The 27,700-nt window shown below is 43.2% G+C and overlaps 1 protein-coding gene across 3 annotated transcripts in view; it reads left to right on the top strand.

Moving 5' to 3' along the window:
- The first annotated feature begins 527 nt into the window (after positions 1–527).
- Positions 528–27,700, top strand: part of FNDC3A (fibronectin type III domain containing 3A) — a 206,205-nt gene continuing 179,032 nt past the window's right edge. The window contains exon 1 of one of the 3 annotated variants that reach the window (XM_073343811.2): positions 528–611. The gene's annotated coding sequence lies outside the window, so the exon portion shown is untranslated. Of the gene's footprint in view, positions 612–637; positions 784–27,700 lie in introns of those variants that run through there. The other 2 variants (XM_073343802.2, XM_073343820.2) reach the window with 2 other exon arrangements.

Below are 27,700 nucleotides of genomic sequence, written 5' to 3'. Positions count from 1 at the left end.
AACTTTTACTCCTTTCCCTGAAGTGTCAGCTGCTAGTTACTGTGGCCAGGGAGAAGGAAGGGTAGCAGTGCTATAGTACTGGTACCTATAATAAGCATGTGCCTGCTGCTTGCTTCTGAGTGCCACAGAGAGCCATCAGTGTGCTCAAAGTAACATGAGCCCCGGCCCTCTCCTGATGTTCCAGGGAGACAGTAAGTGGCGTGAGAAGGCTGAACTAGGCCTCCCAGGACTTTGGCCCTACACCTGCTACCTTTTCCCATGACTACTAAAGAGGCCAGTGAAAGACACGCACCCGGCTATTTGTCCTCCCCTTCCACAGAGGAGCTGAGAGAGGGGCCGCTCGTGCATCCAGCCCTGCCTGGACACCCTGCCGCCCCCACCCGCTGAGCACCAGGGCCAACGAGAAGGGGGCGGGGCTTTCTATGCCCAGCCCCGCCCCCTTTCCCACCCTGTGCTTCTCCGCTGGCAACCCCCCCGCTCCGCTCCCGCCGCGCAAGCGCACTGCGTGCTGGAACCGAGGCTCGCCTGGGTGAGCGTCTCCCCCTCCCCTGACCGAGGGCGGCCGCGGGAGGCGGCGATGCGCGGCTGGGGCAGGCCGGGGCGCCGCGCAGGTAGCTGAGGGGGCGGGGGCAGCCTGCCGGGCGCGGGGCGGGGAGAGGTGGGGAAAGCCGCTGGAACCGCCCCGCCCCTGCCTCCCGCTGCGCCATTGGGAGCTCCCTGCCCGCGGCGGCGGCTGCTGCTGCCGGTGCGGGGCGCCGAACCGTTAGCTGCGGAGCCCTGGCGGTGAGTCGCTGCGCTCCGCTCCCCCCCAGCAACGGGGTGGGGGCGGCCGGGCACCACCCTCCCGGCTGGGCGGCTCTGGGGAGCGGGATTTCGGCTGCCGGCTGCCTGGGCTCGTTCCCCGCCCAAACCCCTGGGCGTAAGCCTTGTCCCCCTTGCTCCGCGGCGCCGCCTGAGCCTGGGCTTCTCCGGCCGGGGTGCCCGTGTGCAGGGGCGCTGGGCCGGGCAGAGCGCGGGGCGGCGGCGGCGGCGGCGTAAAGTCCGTTGTCAGTGGACAAGTCTCTTGGTGAAAGTTAGGCAGTGAACGGGGTGCATCGTGCGATGGGAGTGCGGGGGGGAGCATGGCTGAAGCGTTACCAATACAGGTGGTGGGCTCGGCGGTCAAGGGGCAGGGACGTGGCTGGCTGCAGTACCTGTTCCGGAAGATGCTGTCTTCTTCCCCTGCAAACTAGAAAACGTGCTCTCGTAACTCGTCTTCCCCAACCATAAGAATTGATCAGGGTGGCTTGGTTTTCTATTGGAAATCGTATGGAACCTGCCAGTGTAGTTAGGATTTAAAGAGACGTTTCCAGCTAGACTGACCCTCCACATTCTTAAAATAGGTAAATTCAACCGGTAATATGAATGGAATTATTTTCATGGTTCTTTAACTTTTAAAAATCCAAAACCAACAACAACAAAAAAACCCCACGTAGGCATAGGGTGTGGAATGCAAACAAAAATATCTTGTTGCTTCCTGGCAATCAGAAAGTGAAACCAACTTGCAGTAAAAGTGAAACTGATGAGCCTATTTTTATTGTAGGAAATAGGTAACAAGTAAACATACGTGAACAATAAGTTGTTTTCATAACCTAAAAAAACCCCAGCACTTTGTGGACAATTTTTTATGCACATGTTAGTGACTTAATTTTAAATCTTGTTTTTTCAAGGTGGTTTCTGACCACATTGGAAAATTTCATTGTAGACTACCGCTTGGCATACAGTGTCTTAATTCACAAGTTCTTTTGCAAGTTTCAGAAATACCAGCTTTTTTTATTTTTAGAGCTTGCGGGTACTCGGTAGTTGTTTCTTTAATTTAGTACAATGTCTTAAAATGGCTTCTTAAAAATACATAATCTCAAATACTGTCAACTGCTATAATACAAGTCACAGCCCAGCAAAGACCATAGAAGTGCACTCATTGGAGCCAGTGACTTCTCCAAGGTCACCTGCTTATATGAAGTTAATTATCTGCACAAATATTTGCAAGATTTGGTCATTGTGTGTGTGTGTATATATATGTATATTCATATTAAGGGTGTCTGTTGGGAAAAAAAGGTGGCCCTGATTGAAGGTAGAGGCTGTCATAGCTCTGTGTTGAGGTTGGCTGTACATGGTAGGCAGCTGAGCAGGCAGTGTCCAAACTGTTACTCTGAAACTCTGCACTAGGTAATCAGATTGTTCACTGCTTAAGGTGCAAGAGCCAGCTTTTTAAAAGTATTTAGATGCCTAAATATGTAAGGATTCAGTTGGGGAAAGGCTAAAGGGTCTGGTCTGGAGATCTAAGTGGCTAATGTGCTCCTAGTAGTGGAGTAGTAATACCTAGCTCTTCTGCTTCACTTTTCATCAATAGATCCAAAATGATTTACAAAGGAGGTCAGTTTCAGTACCCCTATCTTGCAGGTGGGGAAACTGAGGCACAGAAAAGTGAAGTGACTGACACAAGTTCACCCAGCAGAGCTGGGAATAAAACCCAGGTCCCATGAGTCCCAGAATAGGGGCCAAGTTGTGATGGTTGGGTAGTGGGGTGTTATATACAAATTTGAACAGGATCATGGAACCCCAGAAGCTAATTGGCTACAAATATGCTTGTTGAGAAGACCCAGAAGATCAGGTTCAGTTCAGCAGTCAATTCTGGTCTGATCTTTCACTAAAGCACTCTCTAGAGCAGAATAGGTGAAGGAAGATGCTGAGGGCACCAGGTAAGGGACTAGCGCCTCTGTTTTCCCCAGTAGATGAAAAATGCGTCTGCTTCCTAGAAGAGGATTGGATTCAGTGCTTCAGTCCTCCTGTAGTTGGATCTTTGCAGTCATGAATTTTGTTGTCTGATTTGGTGTTCTGGCGTCTGATCTAAATCCCTGTTTAGTGCTTCTTTATGCTCTGTCTCATAGGTCAGTATGGAGCAGCCAGCTTCCCCCTTTCTTGCTCTGCATTTAGCCAAGACTAGAAACAATATATATATGAAACTAAATTTTAAAAAATATATACCCAGACTAGTGTCTGACAACAAAAAGTTTAAGGGTCTTTACTGATTCGAATTAATTTTTGGTAATACATTTTTACATGATTGTATAAAATCCTGATTAATGAATTTTTTTGGCAAACACTCTATTTGTCCCAACATGCATTTTTCAGTCAAATAACACTGTCAAGGTTCCTCCCCCACTCTGAACTCTAGGGTACAGATGTGGGGACCTGCATGAAAAACCTCCTAAGCTTATCTTTACCAGCTTAGGTCAAAACTTCCCCAAGGTACAAGATATTCCATCCGTTATCCTTGGACTGGCCGCTACCACCACCAAACTAATACTGGTTACTGGGGAAGAGCTGTTTGGACGCGTCCTTCCCCCCAAAATACTTCCCAAAACCTTGCACCCCACTTCCTGGACAAGGTTTGGTAAAAAGCCTCACCAATTTGCCTAGGTGACTACAGACCCAGACCCTTGAATCTTAAGAACAATGAACAATCCTCCCAACACTTGCACCCCCCCTTTCCTGGGAAATGTTGGATAAAAAGCCTCACCAATTTGCATAGGTGACCACAGACCCAAACCCTTGGATCTGAGAACAATGAAAAAGCATTCAGTTTTTTACAAGAAGACTTTTAATAAAAAATAGAAGTAAATAGAAATAAAGAAATCCCCCCTGTAAAATCAGGATGGTAGATATCTTACAGGGTAATTAGATTCAAAAACATAGAGAACCCCTCTAGGCAAAACCTTAAGTTACAAAAAAGATACACAGACAGAAATAGTTATTCTATTCAGCACAATTCTTTTCTCAGCCATTTAAAGAAATCATAATCTAACACATACCTAGCTAGATTACTTACTAAAAGTTCTAAGGCTCCATTCCTGGTCTATCCCTGGCAGAAACCAGTATACAGACAGACACAGACCCTTTGTTTCTCTCCCTCCTCCCAGCTTTTGAAAGTATCTTGTCTCCTCATTGGTCATTTTGGTCAGGTGCCAGCGAGGTTACCTTTAGCTTCTTAACCCTTTACAGGTGAGAGGAGCTTTCCCCTGGCCAGGAGGGATTTCAAAGGGGTTTACCCTTCCCTTTATATTTATGACAAACACTATTCAAGATTTTGGGATAAATTTGGCATATATTTTTGTCTGAATAAAAAAATAATCAAAAGTGTGACTTTCTTATTCTGATATTTTTTGAAAGTGTTCTGACTCTTCATTTTGAATTTTAGCTAGATTTGTTAAAAATTAGGGCTGTCAAGTGATTAAAAAATTGTGATTAATTGCGTGATTAAAAAGATTAATAGAATACCATTTATTTAACTTTTTGGATGTTTTCTACATTTTTGAATATATTGATTTCAATTACAACACAGAATACAAAGTGTACAGGGCTCACTTTATATTTTTGATTACAAAATATTTGCACTGTAAAAAACAAAAGAAATAATATTTTTCAGTTCACCTAATACAAGTACTGTAGTGTAATCTCTTTATCATGAAAGTTGAACTTACAAATGTAGAATTATGTACCGAAAAAAACTGCACTGAAAAATAAAACAATGTGAAACTTTAGAACCTACAAGTCTATTCAGTCCTACTTCAGCCAATCGCTCGGACAAACAAGTTTGGTTACAATTTGCTGTCCGTGCCTTGTTTACAGTGTCACCTGAAAGTGAGAACAGGCATTCGTTCACATGGCACTGTTGTAGCTAGCATTGCAAGATATTTGTGTGTCAGTTGTGTTAAAGATTCATATGTCCCTTCATGCTTCAACCACCATTCCAGTAGACATGCGTCCATGCTGATGATGGGTTCAGCCTGATAATGATCCAAGGCAGAGCGGACTGACACATGTTCATTTTCATCGTCTGAGTCAGATGCCACCAGCAGAAGATTGATTTTCTTTTTTGGTGGTTCGGGTTCTGTAGTTTCCACATTGGGGTGTTGCTCTTTTAAGACTTCTGAAAGTGGAAGGCACTTCAGATTCTTAAAACTTGGGTTGACTGCTATATCTATCCTTAGAAATCTCACATTGGTACTTCCTTTGCGTTTTGTCAAATCTGCCGTGAAAGTGTACTTAAAACGAACATGTGCTGAGTCATCATCAGAGACTGCCATAACATGAAATATATGGCAGAATCCAGGTAAAACAGAACAGGAGATATACAGTTCTCCCCCAAGGAGTTCAGTCACAAATTTAATTAACACATTATTTTTTTAACAAGCATCATCAGCATGGAAGCATGTTCTCTGGAATGGTGGCTGAAGCGTGAAGGGACATACGAATGTTTAGCATATCTGGCACGTAAATACCCTGCAACGCGGGCTACAAACGTGCCATGCGAACGCCTGTTCTCGCTTTCAGGTGACATTGTAAATAAGAAGCAGGCAGCAGTATCTCCCGTAAATGTAAACAAACTTGTTTGTCTCAGAAATAGGCTGAACAAGGAGGACAACTGAGTTGACTTGTAGGCTCTAAAATTTTACATTGTTTTGTTTTTGAGTGCATTAATGTAACAAAAATCTACATTTTAAAATTACACTTTCCCTATAGAGATTGCTCTACTGTACTTGTATGAGGAGAATTGAAAAATACTATTTCTTATGTTTATCATTTTTACAATGCAAATATTGGTAATCAAAAATATAAAGTGAACACTGTACACTTTGTATTTTGTGTTGTAATAGAAATCAATATATTTGAAAATGTAGAAAAACATCCAAAATATTTAATAAATTTCAATTAGTATTCTATTGTTTAACAGTGCGATTAACTAATTTTTTTCATCACAGTTAATTTTTTTTAAAGATTCCCTGAAATGGTTCCGGATACGCATTACATTGAAGTGCACGATGTGCAAGGTGGCAGTAGCCTATTTGTCGACATCTCCCTCCAGAAACCACAAGAAGTGACACAGCAGTAGCATTGTGTTTCTGAACTCTCTTCACCAACTTCATGGTGGGAATAAGGTTTCCAGAGCCATGTTAGCCAGAGACTTCCTCTGGGAATATCCCAGTACCTTCATGAGATGAGGATGGTCTTTAATGGAGCGTCAGTGCTTTTAAACAGGTATTGCAGCCTTGAAGGAGGTTGACTGGCCATGCGAGTGTTTAATGTTTGCACAATATAAGTCCCTCGCAGAAGGTGAAATCAGGTCTCTGAAGGTATAATTTTAGTCCACTAGGCATACTTCTGAGCCATATTTATATAGAGTTAAAAAAAAAAAAAAACCCTCATTCCATCATATCTGAGGCTCTTGTTGCGAAATAGAAGTATTTGGCTTTTTTTTTTTTTTTTTTAAAGTGGTTAGTTTGTTTGAACAACTTTTTTTCTTCGTTGGAGCTGCTTGATGCAGGAAATTAGTTAGGATTATTGGAAGAAAGATTAAAAGTTTTACCAAAAAACATTTAAACTACACTGTGTTTTGATTTATGATTTAAAGGCTTTTTTCTGACATTAGAAATCAAAATACTGTATGTTTAGAAAACTGTCTTTGGAAACTGTGAAGAGGACCCCTGGAATCTTAAATAGATGTAGTCAGTATAATGAACTAAAACAACTTAGTTAGACCTAATGGAGCTCTGCTGATCTGTGTATGTGGTGATGGTGTGTGTTTGTTTTTTTCTGTGGAGTAGGCGGCAAGAGGGTAGCTTTTAGTGCTCTAGAGTCTAGATAATCTTTCTCTTCGAAAGTTTTCACTTGTTCTGAAGTGGTCTAATTTTAGGTAGTGTCTAAAATACTTATATATCTGCTGCTAAATGCTATTTTGCAACTGCCTACAACAATAATCCTTAATATACTGCAACAGATTTTTCTGTTCCCTTCTGTAGCAGCAGTATACTATGAGCAAAAGCACATCTGCATTACCTAAGGCTGTGCAGCTCCAATACTCTTAGGCCATGATTCAGCAAGGTAAACGTGTATCTAACAAAAAGAGGAGTACTTGTGGCACCTTAGAGACTAACACATTTATTTGAGCAATAAGCTTTCATGAGCTACAGCTCACTTCATCGGATGCACAGTAAGTATGTGAGTAGTCCTATTGAAGTTAAAAGCTTCTCATGTGCTGAAAGTTAGGCACATAAGTACATTATTGAATGAGGACCTTAGATGGTGTGTGCACTATGAAAATCTGCTTTGTTGCAGATTCTGGTTACAACACATCAGTGTCCAGTATTATTAAAACTAGAGCTAGCTGAAATCTTTACAGCAAAGTTCTTTTGTCAAGAAATGTCCTTTTAAAAAACAAATTTTTATTAAAAGTTGTGGACGCTGTTAAAACTTGAATGTTCATGAAATTATACCAATTTTCAATATTTTCTCAATTTTTATATTGCAGTTGTAAATGCCTGGTACATTACTCCATTCCTGGAAGGAGAGGGAATGTTACAATAGAACCTCAGAGTTACAAACACCTCAGGAATGGAGGTTGTTCATAACTCTGTAATGTTCGTAAGTCCGAACAAAACGTTGTGGCTGTTCTTTCAAAAGTTTACAACTGAACGTTGACTTAATACAGCTTTGAAACTTCACTGTGCAGAAGAAAAGTTTTGCTTTTCCTTAATTTTTTTAGTCGTTTAACAGAGTACTGTATTTTCCTTTTTACCCCTCTGCTGCTGCCTGAATGTGTATTTCCGGTTCCAAATAAGGTGTGTGGTTGACTGGTCAGTTCGTAATTCTGAGGATCTACTGTAGTTTGACCTGATATGGCTTCAAAAAGGAAGTACCCTGTCAGAGTTATCTAACTCCATAGATTAGGAAGCCCAAACTACATAATGAGTAGGTGCTGGATGTCTAGTATGCAGCCTGATGGATGTTTAAATCCAGCCTTTGTCTATGCTGATTTAATATATAATCTGCCCTGGCACTCTTACTGGGATAATTGCCCCTAAGAACTGTTTCCGCTGGATGAAGTGAACCTAATGGGGAGGTGAGGAACCTGGGGAAAGGGCTTGAGACCAAAGATGCTGGGATGAAGAAGGGAAACTGTGGCTGAGAGTGAAATGCAAGGGAAGTATGAATTGGGTAACACACAAGCTTGAGACCAAATTTAGTTCTCTACCTCCATATCAGCAGGGACTAAAGATGCTGTGGAGACTGCAGACTCATCCTCCTAAGGGAAGAATATACCTGTAAATTGCTTAGCCACTTCTCCAGGAATGTTGCTAAAACACCAATGGGACCTTGGAAGAAGCATACCTCAGGCAGAAGTAGTGTTGCCATGATTTTTGTCCTCTTGGGGAGGGGAAAAATAAAAATGGGGGAAGAAAAATCCTGAACAATAGTTAATGCCTCTTAACTAAAGGTCAGCCCGTTCTCACAGCAGCATGACTGTGACTTTCTTATTGTAATCATTGTAGTAATACAAAATACTATATATGTAAAAGGAGGCAGTTTAAGATGTGGTAAGCAGACCAAACTGTTATAAACTGAGTGTGAGATCGCAGGCATAGTGTACTCTTCAGCTTGACCTTGCAGTTCTTGTGAGTGCTTGAGAGAAACTCTGTACAGTTGAGTTCTTGCTGAGCTGAGGCAGAGTTGTGCCCTGCTCAGATCTTTGCCAGTCAACTGCTTGGAGAAGGGAAGGGTCTTGAGACTCAACTTCCCTGTATTCCTCTCCATGGGGAAAGTGTGCAGCATGGTTGGCAGAGGATCCCTAGCTTTCTCTACTCAGATGAGAGGATAGTCTGCTTTCATTTTCTCTCCCTCCCCCCCTCCCCCCACTCCAAAGCCTGCTTTTGCCTAATGCTAGGGGGACTCCTGGCTTTGTGAGGAATAAGGTTCCTCTACTCCTTGAAAGGCAACTGGAGCTTCTCTGAATATGGTTGCCAGGGAGAAGGCAGAGAGCTCCTTTTACTTCTGAGGGCATTCTGCACCAAAAAAATTGAAAATTCTGTGCAAAATATTTTAAAATTCTGCAAGTTTTCTTTTTTAATAAATAGATTCATAGATATTTAGGTCAGAAGGGACCATTATGATCATCTAGTCTGACCTCCTGCACAATGCAGGCCACAGAATTTCACCCACCACTCCTAAAAAAGACCTCACACCTATATCTGTGCTATTGAAGTCCTCAAATTGTAGTTTGAAGACCTCAAGGAGCAGAGAATCCTCCAGCAAGTGACCCGTGCCCCATGCTACAGAGGAAGGCGAAAAACCTCCAGGGCCTTCCAATCTGCCCTGGAGGAAAATTCCTTCCCGACCCCAAATATGGCGATCAGCTAAACCCTGAGCATATGGGCAAGATTCATCAGCCAGATACTACAGAAAATTCTTTCCCGGGTAACTTGGATCTTACCCCATCTAAAAACCCATCACAGTCCATTGGGCCTATTTACCATGAATATTTAATTACCAAAACCATGTTATCCCATCATACCATCTCCTCCATAAACTTATCGAGTTTAATCTTAAAGCAAGATAGATCTTTTGCCCCCACTACTTCCCTCGGAAGGCTATTCCAAAACTTCACTCCTCTGATGGTTAGAAACCTTCGTCTAATTTCTAATCTAAATTTCCTAGTGGCCAGTTTATATCCATTTGTTCTTGTGTCCACATTGGTACTGAGTTTAAATAATTCCTCTCCCTCTCTGGTATTTATCCCTCTGATATATTTATAAAGAGCAATCATATCTCCCCTCAACCTTCTTTTAGTTAGGCTAAACAAGCCCAGCTCCCTGAGTCTCCTTTCATAAGACAAGTTTTCCATTCCTCGGATCATCCTAGTAGCCCTTCTCTGTACCTGTTCCAGTTTGAATTCATCCTTCTTAAACATGGGAGACCAGAACTGCAAATAAATGCAGAGGCTCCAGCATGGCAGTGGGGAGCACAGGCCACTGGCTGCACAAAGGCGGGAGCTCACCCTGCAGCTCCCCGTCACCCACCCCGGGACATGGACTCAGTGGTGAGGGCTGCACAAGGCCTGGACCTTCCCCAGAAACAGCCTGGGCCCTTGCCCCTCTGCACCAGGCACACCAGGGGTCAGTGGCATGTGAGGACTCAAGGTGGGGCTTGTCAGGATGGGGTTTGAGTGCAGGGAGCTCAGTGGGGGGTGGTCTGGGTGCAGGGGTGGGGGTCCAGAGGCAGGAGATCTGGGTGCAGGGGGACTCCAGATGCAGGGATTGAGGTTCAGTGGGGTGGGGTTCAGGTATGGAGTGCTAGGGGAGTTCTTGGTGTACGGGGTGAGGCTTGGAAGGGGTGTCTGGGTATGGGAGGTCCAGATGCACGGGTCTTAGGCGGATGGGGTGTGCTCCATACAGTGGCCCCTCCCCCCAGCTGAGGAGTGATGGGTGCAGGAAGCAGGGGAGGATGCTGAGCTTCCTGCAGCTGGGGGAGGTTTCTGGGGGTGGGTCTGACATAGCCCCAGCCACTCCTTGTAGGGGAAGAGGAAGTCCTGTTCCCTTCTGCCTCCAGCTCAGCCGGGACTAGCAGCTGATCCTGGCTCAGGTTAGGATTCACTGACTGGGGTGTCTCCAACCCCATGGTGATTTACCTTTCTGCCAGCTGCTAGGGAGTGGTGCGAGACTGCTCTTGCAGCTTCCTTTTGCTTCCCAGTCAGAAAGTCATTTTTCTGCGGGGAAGCAAAGAAATCTGTGGGGAACATTAATTCTGCACATGCACGGTGATGCAGAATTCCACTAGGAGTATCCTTTTCTGGAAACGGAAGAGGCTTATTTGTAGAACTGAATAGCAGCCCCCAACCTGTAACAGAGAACAAATGAGGAAGGGAAACAGACTTATTGCAGGGAGAGAAGTATTGTGAGTTTGAGAAGTGAGGAAGATATGAAATGTAGCAAGGAGGAAACAGGGTGGTTGTACTAAAAACACTGGCACATTGGGGCTGAATAAAACCAGGTCTTGGGAATCTTATTTGTGCATTTAACTTCAATTAAGATGTTTCATTAAGTGCCAATTCAAAGATTCACTTCTGTTCTGTTGGCTTCCTGAATTGTCATAGCTGAAAACTGGTGCGATCCACAATGTACAAAAACTATACCAAAATCTGAGGAAGTGTTGTCCATGAAGATTCCTTGTTTCGAAAGGACTCCTGCCAGGGCACTCTAGAGGCTTCCTTTCACTAGCTCTGCTGAAAAGAAATTTGTGGCCCAAAAACCTGTTTGCCTCTCAAGCTTTTCTCCTTATAAATTTGTTTTGTCTCCATAATATTTTCTGTTATCAATATTACTGCATTCTGTGTTTGGATAAATACTTCTAAATGTATTTAGCTTGATTAAATTCATATTTAGTCCTGCCACTTTCTGTTAATGATTCTCATTCCGTATTGTTATTGAGTATTTTGCAATGAACATTGATTTTTTTTATAGTTTAACAGTAAAGTTCTGGTTCTGTTAGTAGCACACGGTTGAAAATAGTTATGTCAGTCGTCTTGTTGCTTGCACACCAACTTTAATTGATTTAAAGAAAAGGTTCATATTCAAAATCATCCAGCTTTTCTTTTGTAAAGAGCTTAAATCCTGCTCAAAGTACACTATTCGCTGTTGCCAGTAAGCAAAACCAGGAGTCCTGTGTAGCACAGTCTTGTGTGTTAAGCAGGGCTGTTGCCAGGCCTTGTCTCATGTCCCCTCCCTAATCTAGTATACTAACTACTGTATCACTAGTTTGATATTAGATTGATATTAAAGTAAATCTTATGAGTCCCAACTTCAGTTTTTCAATGTGCTTTAAATTTTTGCACTGAAGTTAGCTATTCTCTACAATTTATCAGGAGGTAGCTTCATCTTTTCACAGCAAAGTAGGGAATAACTAGATTAGGTTTGTTTTTTGCTGCCTCGGAGGCAGATGTGGATTAAGTACTGGGGGAGAGAGAGATCTCTTTTAGATTAAGGAGATAAATACAAGTAGGCACATTGACAAAAACTGTAAATGTCTGTATACCACTGTAAGAAGATAATAAATACACTAGAATACCTACTGATGGAAAGAGGACTTTGGCAATAACTCTCCTTCCTCTATCTTTCCATAATGTCTGTCATTAATGCACTGTAATATCTGGCTGTAACTATGTAGACTCAGACTTTAAGGTCAGAAGGGACCATCGTGATTATTTAGTCTGACCTCCTGCACATTGAAAGCCACGGAACCTCACATACCCCGTCCTAAAATAGACCCCTAACCTCTGCCTCAGTTACCAATGTCCTCAAATCATGGTTTAAAGACTTCGTTACAGCGAATATACCATTTACACTACTTTAAACCTAAAAGTGACCTGTGCCCCATGCTGCAGAGGAAGGCAAAAGATGCAAGAGTAATACTGAACCTAAAAGATTCCATAAAATCTAATGAGAATTTCAGTGGTGAGGACTATGCCATGGAATACTATATTTCCATCTTATCCTCATCTTACTCAAGTCTAACACAATGAATAAAAAATGTACCTACAATACTGGCAGGATACCTTCTATTATTCTGAGCTCTTAGAGAGAAAACTTTCTCTTAGTTGCTTGTGAGAGGGATTCCTGAAAAGAAATGGTGAAAGAGGGCCAGGAGAGACAGAATTGAATAGTGTAATCTTTCGTCACTATTTATAGCTAGCAATTTCACTGTGCTACAAAATGAGGTGATCCCATACTTGGGGACTGGACTGGACTAGATAACCTCTCAAGGTTCCTCCCAGTCCTGTGATTCTATGACAGTGTGTGGGTGATGAAATCTGTTTCTTTAACTCACAAAACAATTCACACCTGGGTAGGTGTCATTTAAAAGCTGTCCAGTCTTCTTGATCAGCCCTCTCCCTCCTCCCAATCCCAGAGACTAAGGCATGGTCTATGCTACAGATCTGGGTTGATGTAAGTCGCCTTGCATTGACCTATTAGTGTGTGTCTACGCTCAAATCTCTCCCATTGATGTAAGTGCCTCATTATGGCAGTACAGTAAAACTACTTCATTGAATGGTGTAGAGTCATGTTTGGCTTACTGGAATTGATGCAGTGCAAGTGGGGATGCTGTGTGATCTGTGTTGAGCCTAACGGTCCTCCAACAGCTGTCCCACAATGCCACATTCCCCGATTCAATGATTGTTCTGGTCACAATTGTAGACTCCACTTCCCAGAGTTCAGAGACCAAAAGCTGCTCTTCCTCTGTCTTAACCCCTTCCTCCCATGTGTTTTTGAAATGTCTCTTCCTAACAAGCACACTTTGCACACAGCAAGAGAGAGTTGCTATTGCCCAAGTGACAATGCCAGCTCCATGCACTAGATGCATTCCTGCCTAGAGTAGACAGGAGGTGTTGGATCTCCTGGGCTTGTGAGAAGAAGAGGCTGTGCAATGCAGATAGCCATAGAAATTTGGACATCTACAAAAAGATTGCATGGGGGAGGCAGGCAAAGGGGTATGATAGAACAGGAGCAGTGCCATGTGAAAGCAAAGGAAATTCAGCAGGTGTATTGCAAGGCCAGGGAGCCAACAGTTGATCTAGTCTGAGCTGCACAACTGCCGCTTTTACTATAACCTGCATGCCATACTTGGCAGAGACCCCACGCACCCCACAAACCAGCATGGATACTTTGGAGGAGCCTGAGACAGAGATCTCTGCTGGGAACAGCAATGAGAAGGAGGAGATGCCTGGGGGAGAGGCGGAATCCAGCCATGCTGAGAGTCAGAACTTGTTCAGGGCTCCCACACACAGTCCAGCCAGTCCTGCCATCTGAGCACAGATGAGCCAGATGAAGGGGAAAGGACTTTAGGTAAGTGTGTGCATACATTTTTCCTTACAATGGTGAAATTCAAAGTTCCCCCGCACCATCCTCAAGGTATCCTGACACAAGTATTGAATTTTCATCATTTCTCTTATACGAGAAGATGTAGGTTCAACAAACAAAGGTAGAGTTGGTACCTGCTTTTCATTCCCCTGTTGGATTAGGTGGGGGGAGGGCATGCAAGCAGGGGCCTGGGTCCCCCCAATAATCCTCAGGGACACAGAACTCCAGCCCTGTGACGCAATGGCGGGGAGAGTGAGCTCCTCCTGGCCCTCAGGCTGTGGGTAAAAGAGTGAGCACCTGCTGGAGCTGGGACTAGGGAGGGAGGGAAAAGTGAGCTTGAGCCAGCCAGGGAGGGAGGAAGGGAAAAGCGAGTTTGAGCCAGGATGGGGGGAGGACGAGAAGAGCGAGTTGCTGCCAGAGCCTAGGGGAGCACAGAATGTAAATTTCTGTGCCAATATACAATATCAATAAAACTATTCAATCAGTATTTAATAATTACATAGTAGTTCCATAAAAACAACGTGGAGTCCTTGTGGTACCTTAGAGACTAACAAATTTATTTGGGCATAAGCTTTCGTGGGCTAGAACCTACTTCATCAGATGCATGGAGTGGAAAATACAATAGCAGGTATATTTATACATAGTACCTGAAACGATGGGTGTTGCCTTACCAGGTGTGGGGTCAGTCTAATGAGACAATTCAATTAACAGTGGACTACCAAGGGAGGAAAAATCACTTTTGTAGTGATAATGAGGGTGGCCCATTTCAAAGAGTTAACAAGAAGGTGTGAGTAACAATAGGGGGAAATTAGTATGGTAAAATTAGGTTTTGTAATGACTCAGACTGTCCGGTTTGGCCAGTGTACATGGCAAAGGGGCATTGGTAGCACATGATGGCATATATCACATTGGTAGATGTGCCAAATTGGACAGTCTCTACGCAAAAGAATAAATGGACACACATCTGACATCAGGGATTACAACATTCAAAAACCAGTAGGAGAACACTTCAACCTCCCTGGTTATTCAGTAACAGACTTAAAAGCGGCAATTCTTCAACAAAAAAACTTCAAAAACAGACTCCAACGAGAAACTGCAGAACTGGAATTAATTTGCAAACTGGACACCATCAAATTAGGCCTGAATAAAGACTGGGATTGGACGAGTCATTACAAAAATAACTGCATTCAAAAATAAAACAATGTAAAACTTTAGAACCTACAAGTCCACTTGGTCCTACTTTAGCCACTTGCTTAGACAAACAACTTTGGTTGCAATTTGCAGGAGATAATGCTGCCCGCTTCTCGTTCAGTGTCACCTGAAAGTGAGAACAGGCATTTGCATGGCACAGTTGTAGCCGGCGTCGCAAGATATTTATGTGCCAGACGCGTTAAAGATTCATATGTCCCTTCATACTTCAACCACCCTGATGACGGATTCTACTTGATAACTATCCAAAGCAGAGCAGACCGACACATGTTCATTTTCATCATCTGAGTCAGATGCCACCAGCAGAAGGTTGATTTTCATTTTTGATAGTTCGGGTTCTGTATTTTCCACATCTGAGTGTTGCTCTTTTAAGACTTCTGAAAGCATGCTCCACACCTCGTCCCTCTCAGATTTTGGAAGGCAATTTACAGTGCAAATATTTGTAATAAAAAATAAATGTAAAGTGAGCACTGTAGACTTTGTATTCTGTGTTGTAATAGAAATCAATATATTTGAAAATGTTAAAATCCAAAAATATTTAAATAAATGGTAGTCTGTTATTGTTTAACAGTATGATTAATCCTTGCAACAAAGCCCGTTGCCAACTGTGTCCACATATCTATTCAGGGGACACCATCATAGGGCCTAATCACAGCCACACTATCAAAGACTCGTTCGCCTGCACATCTACCAATGTGATATGTGCCAACAATGCCCTTCTGCCATGTACATTGGCCAAACCAGACAGCCTCTACTTAAAAGAATAAATGGACACATCAGATGTCAAGAATTATAACATTCAAAAACCAGTCGGACAAGTCCATGGGGCCGGACGAGTTGCATCCGAGAGTGCTGAAGGAATTGGCGGCTGTGATTGCAGAGCCACTGGCCATTATCTTTGAAAACTCGTGGCGAACCGGGGAAGTCCCGGATGACTGGAAAAAGGCTAATGTAGTGCCAATCTTTAAAAAAGGGAAGAAGGAAGATCCTGGGAACTACAGGCCAGTCAGCCTCACCTCAGTCCCTGGAAAAATCATGGAGCAGGTCCTCAAAGAATCAATCCTGAAGCACTTGCATGAGAGGAAAGTGATCAGGAACAGCCAGCATGGATTCACCAAGGGAAGGTCATGCCTGACTAATCTAATCGCCTTTTATGATGAGATTACTGGTTCTGTGGATGAAGGGAAAGCAGTGGATGTATTGTTTCTTGACTTTAGCAAAGCTTTTGACACGGTCTCCCATAGTATTCTTGTCAGCAAGTTAAGGAAGTATGGGCTGGATGAATGCACTATAAGGTGGGTAGAAAGCTGGCTAAATTGTCGGGCTCAACGGGTAGTGATCAATGGCTCCATGTCTAGTTGGCAGCCGGTATCAAGTGGAGTGCCCCAAGGGTCGGTCCTGGGGCCGGTTTTATTCAATATCTTCATAAATGATCTGGAGGATGGTGTGGATTGCACTCTCAGCAAATTTGCGGATGATACTAAACTGGGAGGAGTGGTAGATACGCTGGAGGGGAGGGATAGGATACAGAAGGACCTAGACCAATTGGAAGATTGGGCCAAAAGGAATCTGATGAGGTTCAATAAGGATAAGTGCAGGGTCCTGCACTTAGGACGGAAGAACCCAATGCACAGCTACAGACTAGGGACCGAATGGCTAGGCAGCAGTTCTGCGGAAAAGGACCTAGGGGTGACAGTGGACGAGAAGCTGGATATGAGTCAGCAGTGTGCCCTTGTTGCCAAGAAGGCCAATGGCATTTTGGGATGTATAAGTAGGGGCATAGCGAGCAGATCGAGGGACGTGATCGTTCCCCTCTATTCGACATTGGTGAGGCCTCATCTGGAGTACTGTGTCCAGTTTTGGGCCCCACACTTCAAGAAGGATGTGGATAAATTGGAGAGAGTCCAGCGAAGGGCAACAAAAATGATTAGGGGACTGGAACACATGAGTTATGAGGAGAGGCTGAGGGAGCTGGGATTGTTTAGCCTGCAGAAGAGAAGAATGAGGGGGGATTTGATAGCTGCTTTCAACTACCTGAAAGGGGGTTCCAAAGAGGATGGCTCTAGACTGTTCTCAATGGTAGCAGATGACAGAACGAGGAGTAATGGTCTCAAGTTGCAGTGGGGGAGGTTTAGATTGGATATTAGGAAAAACTTTTTCACTAAGAGGGTGGTGAAACACTGGAATGCGTTACCTAGGGAGGTGGTAGAATCTCCTTCCTTAGAGGTTTTTAAGGTCAGGCTTGACAAAGCCCTGGCTGGGATGATTTAACTGGGAATTGGTCCTGCTTTGAGCAGGGGGTTGGACTAGATGACCTTCTGGGGTCCCTTCCAACCCTGATATTCTATGATTCTAACTCTTTGGTCACTCGATTACAGACCTAAAAGTGGCAATTCTTCAACAAAAAAACTTCAGAAACAGACTCCAACGAGAGACTGCTGAATTGGAACTAATTTGCAAACTGGATACAATTAATTTAGGCTTGAATAAAGACTGGGAGTGGATAGGTCGTTACGCAAAGTAAAACTATTTCCCCATGTTTATTTCTCTCTCCCCCTCCCCCCCCACTGTTCCTCAGACATTCTTGTCAACTGCTGGAAATGGCCCATCTTGAGTATCCCTACAAAAGGTTTCCCTCCCCGCCCCCCCGCCACGCTCTCCTGCTGGTAATAGCTCACCTTACCTGATCACTCTTGTTACAGTGTGTATGGTAACACCCATTGTTTCATGTTCTCTGTGTATATAAATCTCCCCACTGTATTTTCCGCTGCATGCATCCGATGAAGTGAGCTGTAGCTCACGAAAGCTTATGCTCAGATAAATTTGTTAGTCTCTAAGGTGCCACAAGTCCTCCTTTTCTTTTTAATCGTGCGATTAATCACAATTCTTTTAATCACTTGACAGCCCTAGTGTAAACATGTATAAAGAATCTCTTTAGCATGCTTAATGATTCTGGTGGCCCATATACAGATCTTGTGGGTCAATGCCTAATTCTATATATTCTGATATCATCCTCATCACTGTAATGTGTGAGCTCCTTCCAGTAGTGCTTTAAGCAGTGAGAGTAACATCTGTCACATGTGATTCATTCTCTGTGAAGGAGGAAAATTATGTGTGGTCATTTTGTTTTGGTAGGATTCTGTTTTAGGGTTTTTGTTTGTTTTTTTTTTAAATGTGCATGCTGTTTTCTGTGTGTTAGAGAAGGCACGATTGAAGAAGTGTGCCTCACACTTGAAGTGGAAGATGGCGAGGTTTGTGGTGGTGTATCAGCTCATTCTGCAGTCTTGGACCAGCCCCTGAGAAACCACCTTATCCTCCTGCACAGATGAGCTTTTATCTTTATGGTAGAAATTTCCATTGTGCCTGAGGAGTGGCGTTGCCTTTAGCTCCTGTGGGAGCCTAACCACAAAAGAACCCTACTGAAGAAAGTATGCGCACCAGCACAGCTCTCTGCTGAAGCCCATTGGAAGAATAGGCCTTCTGAGAATTTCTGATTCATGAGAGCTGGTAGCTGTAAGAGGATGCATGTACTGACTGCTCTACTGACCCAAGAAAAATTGGGAGATTCCCCTATCTTCAACATTTCCAATACATCACCATGCTATCTAGGCACAAAATAAAACATTATTTAGCATTGACTTCATTTTGAAGGTTCCTGTTGTTCCTTTTATGCCCTTTTATTTGTTTTTCCCCTCTTTGTAGTTTTATTATTTATCATAGTGGTAGAGCCCCAAGACTCCAATCAAAATCAGGGCCGCATTGTATTGGGAGTTGTGCGCAAACAGCTGTAATTTTTAACGCCTTTTTTAAGTGTGTGTCCGGAAAATGGTTAGGTGATAGCTTTGTCTGATCTTCAGTTCTGAAGTTTGAGGGGGGCAGACAGGGGAGGGGGCCTATCATGAACAGTGTTGTGGTTCCTGTTCTCAAGTCCTTGAATCTAGGCTCTGTCAATGTGAGTTTTGGTTCCCATTCAGTCCTGTTATCTTGAATTGTGGAATTAGAAAGGGTCTGTAAGATAGATAGGTCCTAATTTGTGGAGGGCCTTAAAGGCAAAGGCTAGAAGCAGTTTAGTTGTACAAATAACACTACACAGATTGTGAAGCTCAGTTAAGTGCTATGTTAAGAGTGACCAATGTGTCTTCTGCTTCTGTGATCCAGCTGATTTTATTGTTGGCATATCTCATAGAAGACTGTCATATGGATGTGTTGCTAGCGAGCCAGATATGGAAGTGTAGATTCTGGTATCCATCTGTACAAAGGAGATCCAGAACCCATGTGTTTGACCTTTAATATTTCATGAGGTGGCTGAGTAACTGACAGAGATGTGCATCCCCAGGAGTGCAAGTAGTGCCACAAGAATATGAAGTGACCAAAAAAACTCAGTGTTATAAGACCTGAGAAGACAATTGGTCCATTTAACTGGATTAAATCCTTCGGACTTGCTCCTCCACACAACCTGATGGCTTGATAGCATGCAAATTACTTCTGAGCTGGGTGGAGAAAGAGGAAAACAGAAACTCCATGAACCATAGGAACAAAGAATCAGACTGAGAGAAGTCCTATCCATTGCTAGCATTTCATGATCTCTTGGGGAAGACCTGTGCTGCTGACATGACAGCAAAAATAGTAGGTAAGCTGCTTCAGTGGGAAGAGAAGGTGTTAGACCGTCTAGGTATAGTAGGGCCCTACCATATTCACGGTCTACTTTGGTCAGTTTCATGGTCATAGGATTTTAAAAATTGTAAATGTCACGATTTCAACTAATTTAAATCTGAAATTTTCTGGTGTTGTAATTGGGGCGAGGGGGATTGCAGTACTGCTACCCTTCTGCACTGCTGCTGCTGGCAGCGGCGTTGCCTTCAGCGCTGGGCAGTTGGAGAGCGGTGGTTGCTGGCAGGGAGCGCAGCTCTGAAGGCAGATCCACCACCAGCACAGAAGGATGGCATGGTATGGTATTGCCACCTTTACTTCTGTGCTGCTGCTGGTGGGGTGCTGCCTTGAGAGCTGGGCACCTGGCCAATAGCCATCTCTCTCCAGCTGCCCAGCTCTGAAGGCAGCACAGAAGTAAGGGTGGCAACCCCCCAAAATAACCCCCTGCAACTCTCTCTTTTGGGTCAGGACCCCCAATTTGAGAAACGCTGGTCTCCCCTGTGAAATCTGTATAGTATAGGGAAAAAGCACACAAGACCAGATTTCACAGTCCGTGACATGTTTTTCATGGCCACGAATTTAGTAGGGCCCTAGGTATAGGGCTTGTTTACTTGGGGAGTTTAGTGCGGTGTAAGCTAGGATGTGAATTTAAAATGTACTAGCCACTCTGCATTAACTACTTACAGACCCCCCTATACTTTAATTTGCACTGAATATCATCGTGCACTAGCTACTCCACAGTTGCTGCTCTCAGCTTTTTTTCCCCAGAAGGGTTCTGTATGCTTACAGCTCTGTATTCTAACTTAAACCCAGAACAAATTTATAACAGAGTTTCAGCCCGGGAGGAGTAAATAAATTAAAATGGTCAGTTGTGTTGGTTTTTTTTGGACAACAAATCTATTTTTGAATTGTAGGTTGCATAACGTCTTTTCAGTTGGTCAAATAAGTATCTCCATTATTTAGCTGTAGAGGGTTGAGAGCCATTAAGTTGTCTCTGTCAATTCTCATGTTAAAGTAAGAGCTTTTCCCTTGTTTGATATTAACAAAAACAAACTTGAAGTGAACTGAAAGGAAATTGTATTAAATATGCTGTTAATAATGAAGATCAGTACTGTTGTACCTCACGATACAGAAGACATAGCCTGTGTTGGAAGAAGTTTAAACTAACATTGATAAAACAGGAAGGCTAAGTTAGCTGGATAACCTAGAAGCAGGAAAAAAAACCCAAATGAAACCATTCCTTGTTATGTTTCTCCTCAGATTATTAGAATCTACTGTCAGCACAATGGTAAGGATGATGGTTGCTTGCTTCTGAAAGTCTTTTGAGTCTTTCTGAGGTGCTCTTTGAGTAGATAGATATTGGAGAATAAGCATTGTTTGTCTACTTCCTATATAGCAGAAAGTATGAGTTAGTTGTGATGACCTCAAATATTGACACACTCTAATCAAGGCTTATTAGGAGGGAGGTGTGTGTTTTATTTTTATAAAATAAATCTTGAATAATTTTGTGCATTTCCTGCTCATTTAAAAATATGGTAACGTAGTATGGGTTTTTTAATTCAATTTAATTTTTGTATTGTGATGTTACGTTCCATATTCTTTATGGAAATGTGCTTATGATATGGATATGGCATAACTGAGAAATACTTTATGCAAGATGGCTCATGTGAGATATCATTGGAAAGGTTATAATTTACCAAATGTGATTATCCAATTTGTATGCCTGTATCATTTCTGTATCTGAAGTTAGAAATATTGACCATGTATTTGTATTTCAAATGTGCTACTTTGGGTGACTCCCGCAACTAGCCCTTCAGGTACAACAATGCAAAGCCCGACAGGGCTGATGGCCCATCAGCAAAAGACAATGGGCTGTGAAAGAGCTTAGTCTTCCTGTGGATGCTCCAGTCAGGCTACGAGTAATGGCGGCTATGACCCTGCTGAGACGTGTGACTGAGTCACCTGGTACTGGACCTCTCCCATCCCCCATTGGAATGCCAGTGTTTTTCCATGGGAAGACAAAGGGTTTTCGCCATACACAAATGCTATATAAGGTAGGGGAGTGACATCATCATGGTTCTCCTCTGCCTCCCCACCCAAAGAGACACTGAAAAACATCTAGAAGCAAGAACTGAAACTTGGGGGGGTCAGAGTTGAGCCCAGGCTGGAAGGGCATCTAGCTTTTGAGTAATAATACCCGAAGTTTCAAGCTGCAGACCAGTGCAGCTGACTTTCAAGACACTTTGTAATCTCCCTGTGACGATACTTAGGGTGAGAAATTGCTATTTGTAGCCAATTTCTTTAGTTAATCAAGCTTAGTTTGCGTGGTTTTTTTTGCTTAGTAATCTGCTTTGTTCTGTTTGCTATCCCTTTAACCACTTAAAATCTGCTTTTTATAGTTCATAAATTAGTTTTGTGTTTTATTAAATCCAGTTTATGCAATTTCTAACTGGGGCGGGGAGGGCAAGAAAGTGTGCATATCTCTCTTCACAATGAGGAAGAGGGCGAATTTTTATGAGCTTGTGCTATGCAGATTTTTCTGTACAGCACAAGACAATATCCCTTTGGGCTTATCTCCCAAAAGGGGTGTGCACGTGAGTGCTGGGTGAGTCCTCTGACACAGAGCTGACTTCAGTCTTTGTCTGCAGCTGGGTGTGGCCCTACCTGTGTGTGGTACAAGAGGCCGGAGAGCCTAATTCAGCAAAACAGGGAAAGGGAATCCAGGCTGGTGGAGCAGGAGGGGGTCAGTGAAACCCCAGTACAGTAGGTGGCATCCCGGATTGGGGGGGAGGTCCAACCCATCACATGTATATATTTGATTCCAAAGCTAGGTTAGTGTCGTTCAAAATTTTAAATAATTTTTGAAATACAGCGATACAATCTTAACAACAAGCTACATTAGTTTTAAAAATCAGGCCTAATAACACACAGTTCCAAGATGCAGTAGTCTTAAATTTCTAACTTTTCATTGCTGTAACACCTCTACTGTATAAATGTCAGAGTTTTCATGAAACATCAGATTATTATATACACACCAACATTACATTGATAAAATAAGTCACATATACAGGACTGCCCTGCATTGACATTATTCAGTATAAAACAAACATACAACTGAAGAAGAATTCTACACTCTACTCCACTGGTACTTGACACTCATAAGTTCTAGTTAAAATAATGGACCAAGGACTTTGGTGATAGCATTTTTTCTCCTTAATTAAGCATTCATCATGACTGTCACCTTTTATTTTTTGCCCTATCGTCAGACTTTTTGTGTATCGTTACCATAGCAAGCCACTAGCCTCAATGATATGGTTGATAATGGGTTGTAGGTTTCCTTTGTTGTGCCGGTATACTCTATCAGAGGATGGCTCTAGACTGTTCTCAATGGTAGCAGATGACAGAACGAGGAGTAATGGTCTCAAGTTGCAGTGGGGGAGGTTTAGATTGGATATTCGGAAAAACTTTTTCACTAAGAGGGTGGTGAAACACTGGAATGCGTTACCTAGGGAGGTGGTAGAATCTCCTTCCTTAGAGGTTTTTAAGGTCAGGCTTGACAAAGCCCTGGCTGGGATGATTTAACTGGGAATTGGTCCTGCTTCAAGCAGGGGGTTGGACTAGATGACCTTCTGGGGTCCCTTCCAACCCTGATATTCTATGATTCTATCAGTTGTCGTGGGATTTACGTGCTCTAAAGGAGCCATTAAAGGGTCACGACACCAGGGCTGACCATCTCCAAATTGAAAAGGAGTAGTTGTGGCACCTTAGAGACTAACCAATTTATTTGAGCATAAGCTTTCGTGAGCTACAGCTCACTTCATCGGATGCATACTGTGGAAAGTTTAGAAGCTCTTATTATATACACACAAAGCATGAAAAAATACGTCCTCCCACCCCACTCTCCTGCTGGTAATAGCTTATCTAAAGTGATCACTCTCCTTACATTGTGTATGATAATCAAGTTGGGCCATTTCCAGCACAAATCCAGGTTTTCTCACACCCCCCCCCCCCACACACACACACAAACTCACTCTCCTGCTGGTAATAGCTTATCCAAAGTGACCACTCTCCTTACATTGTGTATGATAATCAAGATGGGCCATTTCCAGCACAAATCCAGGGTTTAACAAGAATGTCTGGGGGGGTGTGGGGGGTAGGAAAAAACAAGGGGAAATAGGCTACCTTGCAATTAAGCCTACTCTGCAAATTACTTCCTTGCTTTAAGTATTTGAGACTCTATTTAGAAAATTTACATGCTCATCAATTTCAAGATTGAAACAAAGAAAAAATGTGTTTTTTTTAGCAAAGAGAACCACCCACAACAATCTTTGGGTGCTTATTTATATTTGTAGGGATGTATGTGATATCCCTCTTGCCTGCCTGCCCTCATTGCAATGGGTAGTGACTTAAATGTATAAGACTATTACAAGAAAAATATCCTTGTGGTATTTCTGACCTAATTGAAACCACAGAGAAATCTTGTTCGAATTCTGCAAAATATAAATTAAGACCCAGCCCAATTTCTGAATAGGAACAGTGGTTTCAAAATTTAAAATAATCATCAATTACATAGAGGGGTGTGTCTCCAACAGAAGGGAAGGGGAGTGTCTTCTATTCTCCCTGGTAATTAGTAGGTGGTCAACACAAAAACATCTGCTCAGACCTGATTCTATCTTTATTATTACATGCATGAGTGATTGTTAGTGTTTAAACAAATACTTGATTCTTGCCCCTATCCTTTTTGTATTATTGTGTTCTTCTGTGAGGTGTTTCTTGTTAGGGGAGTTTATTTTGGGGGTTTTGAGAAGAGAAGGACTACCCTGACAAACTGCAGAAGGACGCTCTGATGTTTAGTGAGCTCTAAGGATTTGGTCAGGCAAGATCGCATGACACCTAAATAGACCATTAGCAGTTGAGCTGTAGGACTGTACCGAGCACCTGTTCTACTCTGTGCAGCTATCCCATCTACAGTACTAGGGAAGAGGCACAATGTATTTTATCATTGTGCTTGTTGTATGGTCACATTTCTAACAAGCATCATGGAAAGGGGCACCATTTTGTGGAAGTTTTTAAAATTTGCACTTAATTGAGGTTTAATTTTAAACATCTTAATTTAATTATTCTCTCTCAATCGTCAAAGTATTAAACTTTTAAACTTTTGCTTTGTTTCTGTGCCAGCTTGTTTTAAAGAATTGTTCTAATTGATTGCAAAAATTTTTACACATTAACTTACAAGTATGTTCAATATGCTCTGCTAATATTAAGAAAAATAAACTCTATAGTTTAAAGGATTACATTAATAATGCAGATTGGTGATCAAAGCTACCAGAGTCACTTCTCAAAAATCTCAAATTCCTTGCCTAACAGCATTTCTTCAGTTCCCCTTTTTTAAAAATTATATTAATCTGCCACTCACTCATGGTTCTCACCACTCCCGTCTTCATTACAGCATCCATTTTCCTCCTCCTTCATCCCCCCCCCCCCCCCCCAATGCCTGCATTTCCCTATCCTTGTTACTCACCCTTGCACAATTCCCACCAGCTGGTCCTTTTCCCTTCTCCAGCCCAGTTTCCCCCCTCCTCCCACCAGCATAAACCCAGTGCCTACATCCACACTCTTTTGTGCCACTATCTCTGCTGACATTTGCCCTAATCCTTGCCCTCCTTCTATCCTCTGCCTCCCACACACGTCCCTGCCATGACTTTCACCCCCTCATGCCACCATTTCTAACCTCAGGCCCATTCCCTTCCTTGCCCACTCTTTTTTCTCCTTCTCCTCCTATCTCTGGAATGCCCACGTCTTCTCTAAAAAGATGACCACTATCCACAACCTCTTCATATCTCAGTTCCTTCAGCTCCTAGTTCTGTGACTTGGATCCCATCATCTGACTGCCCCTGCAGCTGTCCTCTCTTACAGAGGACTCTCCTTCTACCACACTCCCAGCCCTTGAAGCCCAACACCCCAACCATGGTCCGATCTCCTGTCCCATTCCTGAAGCTTCCAACCCCTCATTTCTCCTTTTTCCACTCTTTTTTTCCTTTTTTAAATAAAAGTGACTCTGACTCTTCATCCCTCTCCCCCTCAATGTTGCTGTCATCAACCATCCACCCAGTTCATCCCATCCCTATCAGCCTTTCTCTTTGTTTTTGACCCCCCCTCTCTCTCTCTTTTTCCTCTTCCTCATCCTTGCTGACTTCATTTTCCATGTTCATGATCCAGCTGACCCCTTAGCTGCATGTTTCCTTGTCCTCATCTCGCCATTCAACTTACAGCCTTGGTTCAACTGTCCCACTCGCCACCAAAAGGGCCATTCACTTGACATGGTCTTCACAAAGCACTGCGCTCTCTCTTGTCTCTCAGTTGTTGAGTTCCCCCACTCCAACCATCACCAGGTCGCTTTCAGCATCTCCCCCTGCATCCTCCTTTATGTCCTGTTACTCAGCCTTCCTGTGACTTCCAATCCACCAACATAGATAACTTCTCCTTTGCTCTTTTTTCCTTTCTTAAATTGTTATGGTTGTTGATTCACTCCAAGCTTTGCTCTTCTCCACTCTGATTTTTACCCCTCTCTCCCATCGCAAGGTCTGCCCTGCCAACCCCCAGCCTTGCTCCTGCTTTCACTCTGTGAAGAGTTTCTGGCAAAAATCCCATGACCAGGCTGATTTCCTCCACTACAGATTTGTTCTCTCCTGCTTCTCTTCTGCCATCTTCCTAGATAAACAACTCTACCTCTCCAACTTAACTGAATCACATGCCCTCCTTCCCAGCCACCTTTGACTACCTTCGCAAACCTTTTCCTCCATTTGCTTCTCTCCACATAGGATCTCACTGATTTCAAAAAGAAAACTGACAAAATACGATGCAACTTTCCCCCTCCTTTTCAGCCTGCCTTCCATTCCCCTTCCTACCATTCTTCCCTTCTCCTTGTCACAGACGCAGAAGTTCTGTTCTCCTCTGATCCCTCAACTTATCCCAGTGACCACAACCTGTCCCATCTCTTGATCTCCCTTGCACCCAGTCTCCTTCCTACCTTTCTCTTCTCATTAACCTCTCATTCTCTGCTGTCTTTCTCCTCACGATACAAACACACTTTATTTTCTCCCACTTTAAAAAAGCCCACCCTTGACCCCACTTGCCTCTTTAACTACTGCCTCATCTCCGTTTATCTCTAAGCTCATTGAACATTCTATCAGAAGTTGCTTTCCTTCAGTTTTATAAAGGACCCTCTCTAATCTGGTTTTTGCTCCTTGCTCTCCACTGAAACTGCTCTCATCAGTGACTTCTAATTAATTCTTCCTAGCCAAAGTTCAGAACCAATACTCCGTCTTTATTCTCCTTGACCTGTCAGCCACCTTCGAAGGCACTGAAAATGTTCTTTTCAAAAAAATTTTTCCTTTGGCTTCTGTGATTCTGTCCCTCTCTTGGTTCTTATCCTGCTTTTCAAATCATTCCTTCATCGTGTCCTTCAGAGGGTACTCCTCATCCCACCTCCAACTTTCTGTGGGTGTTCCATAGGGCGCTGTCCTTGGTCCTCTTTTCTTCTCCCTCTAAACTTTATCTCTGGGTAATCTCATCTCCAGACTCGAATTTAACTATCATCAACTGTGTGGACCTTCACTTCAGATAACTCCTGTTATCTTCTGTACAAATTAAAATCTTGGTCCAGCTCTCTGACATCTCCTCATGGATGTCTACCTGTCAACTCAAGATTAAACATGGATAAAATAGAGCTCTTAATGTGCCCCCTAGAACGCTTCCTGTTACCTTCTTTCTTGATTACTGTGGATACCACCACCATGCTGCCTGTCATTCTCTTTGACGTCCTCTCATCCAGGCTACATCTAAATCTTATAGATTCCTTTCTGGATAACGCCTCTAATATATGGCCTTTCCTGTCTATCCACTCATCTAAACCTCTTGTCTAGGCTCTTATCTTGTGTCTCAATTATTGCAACATCCTTTTTTCTGGCCTTGATAAGTGCACTGTTTCCCTACTCCTATATGTTCAGTATGCTGGTATAAAGATGATCTTTCTAGCCCACCAGTTTGACCATGCCACCTCTCTGCATCCCTCCAGTGGCCCCCACTATCCTGTCACATCAAATATAAGC

Source organism: Lepidochelys kempii, chromosome 1, assembly GCF_965140285.1.
Source record: "Lepidochelys kempii isolate rLepKem1 chromosome 1, rLepKem1.hap1, whole genome shotgun sequence".
Taxonomy (NCBI): Eukaryota; Metazoa; Chordata; order Testudines; family Cheloniidae; genus Lepidochelys; species Lepidochelys kempii.
The sequence above is the reverse complement of the archived record's forward strand: the minus strand, read 5'-3'. Positions and strand labels throughout refer to the sequence as shown.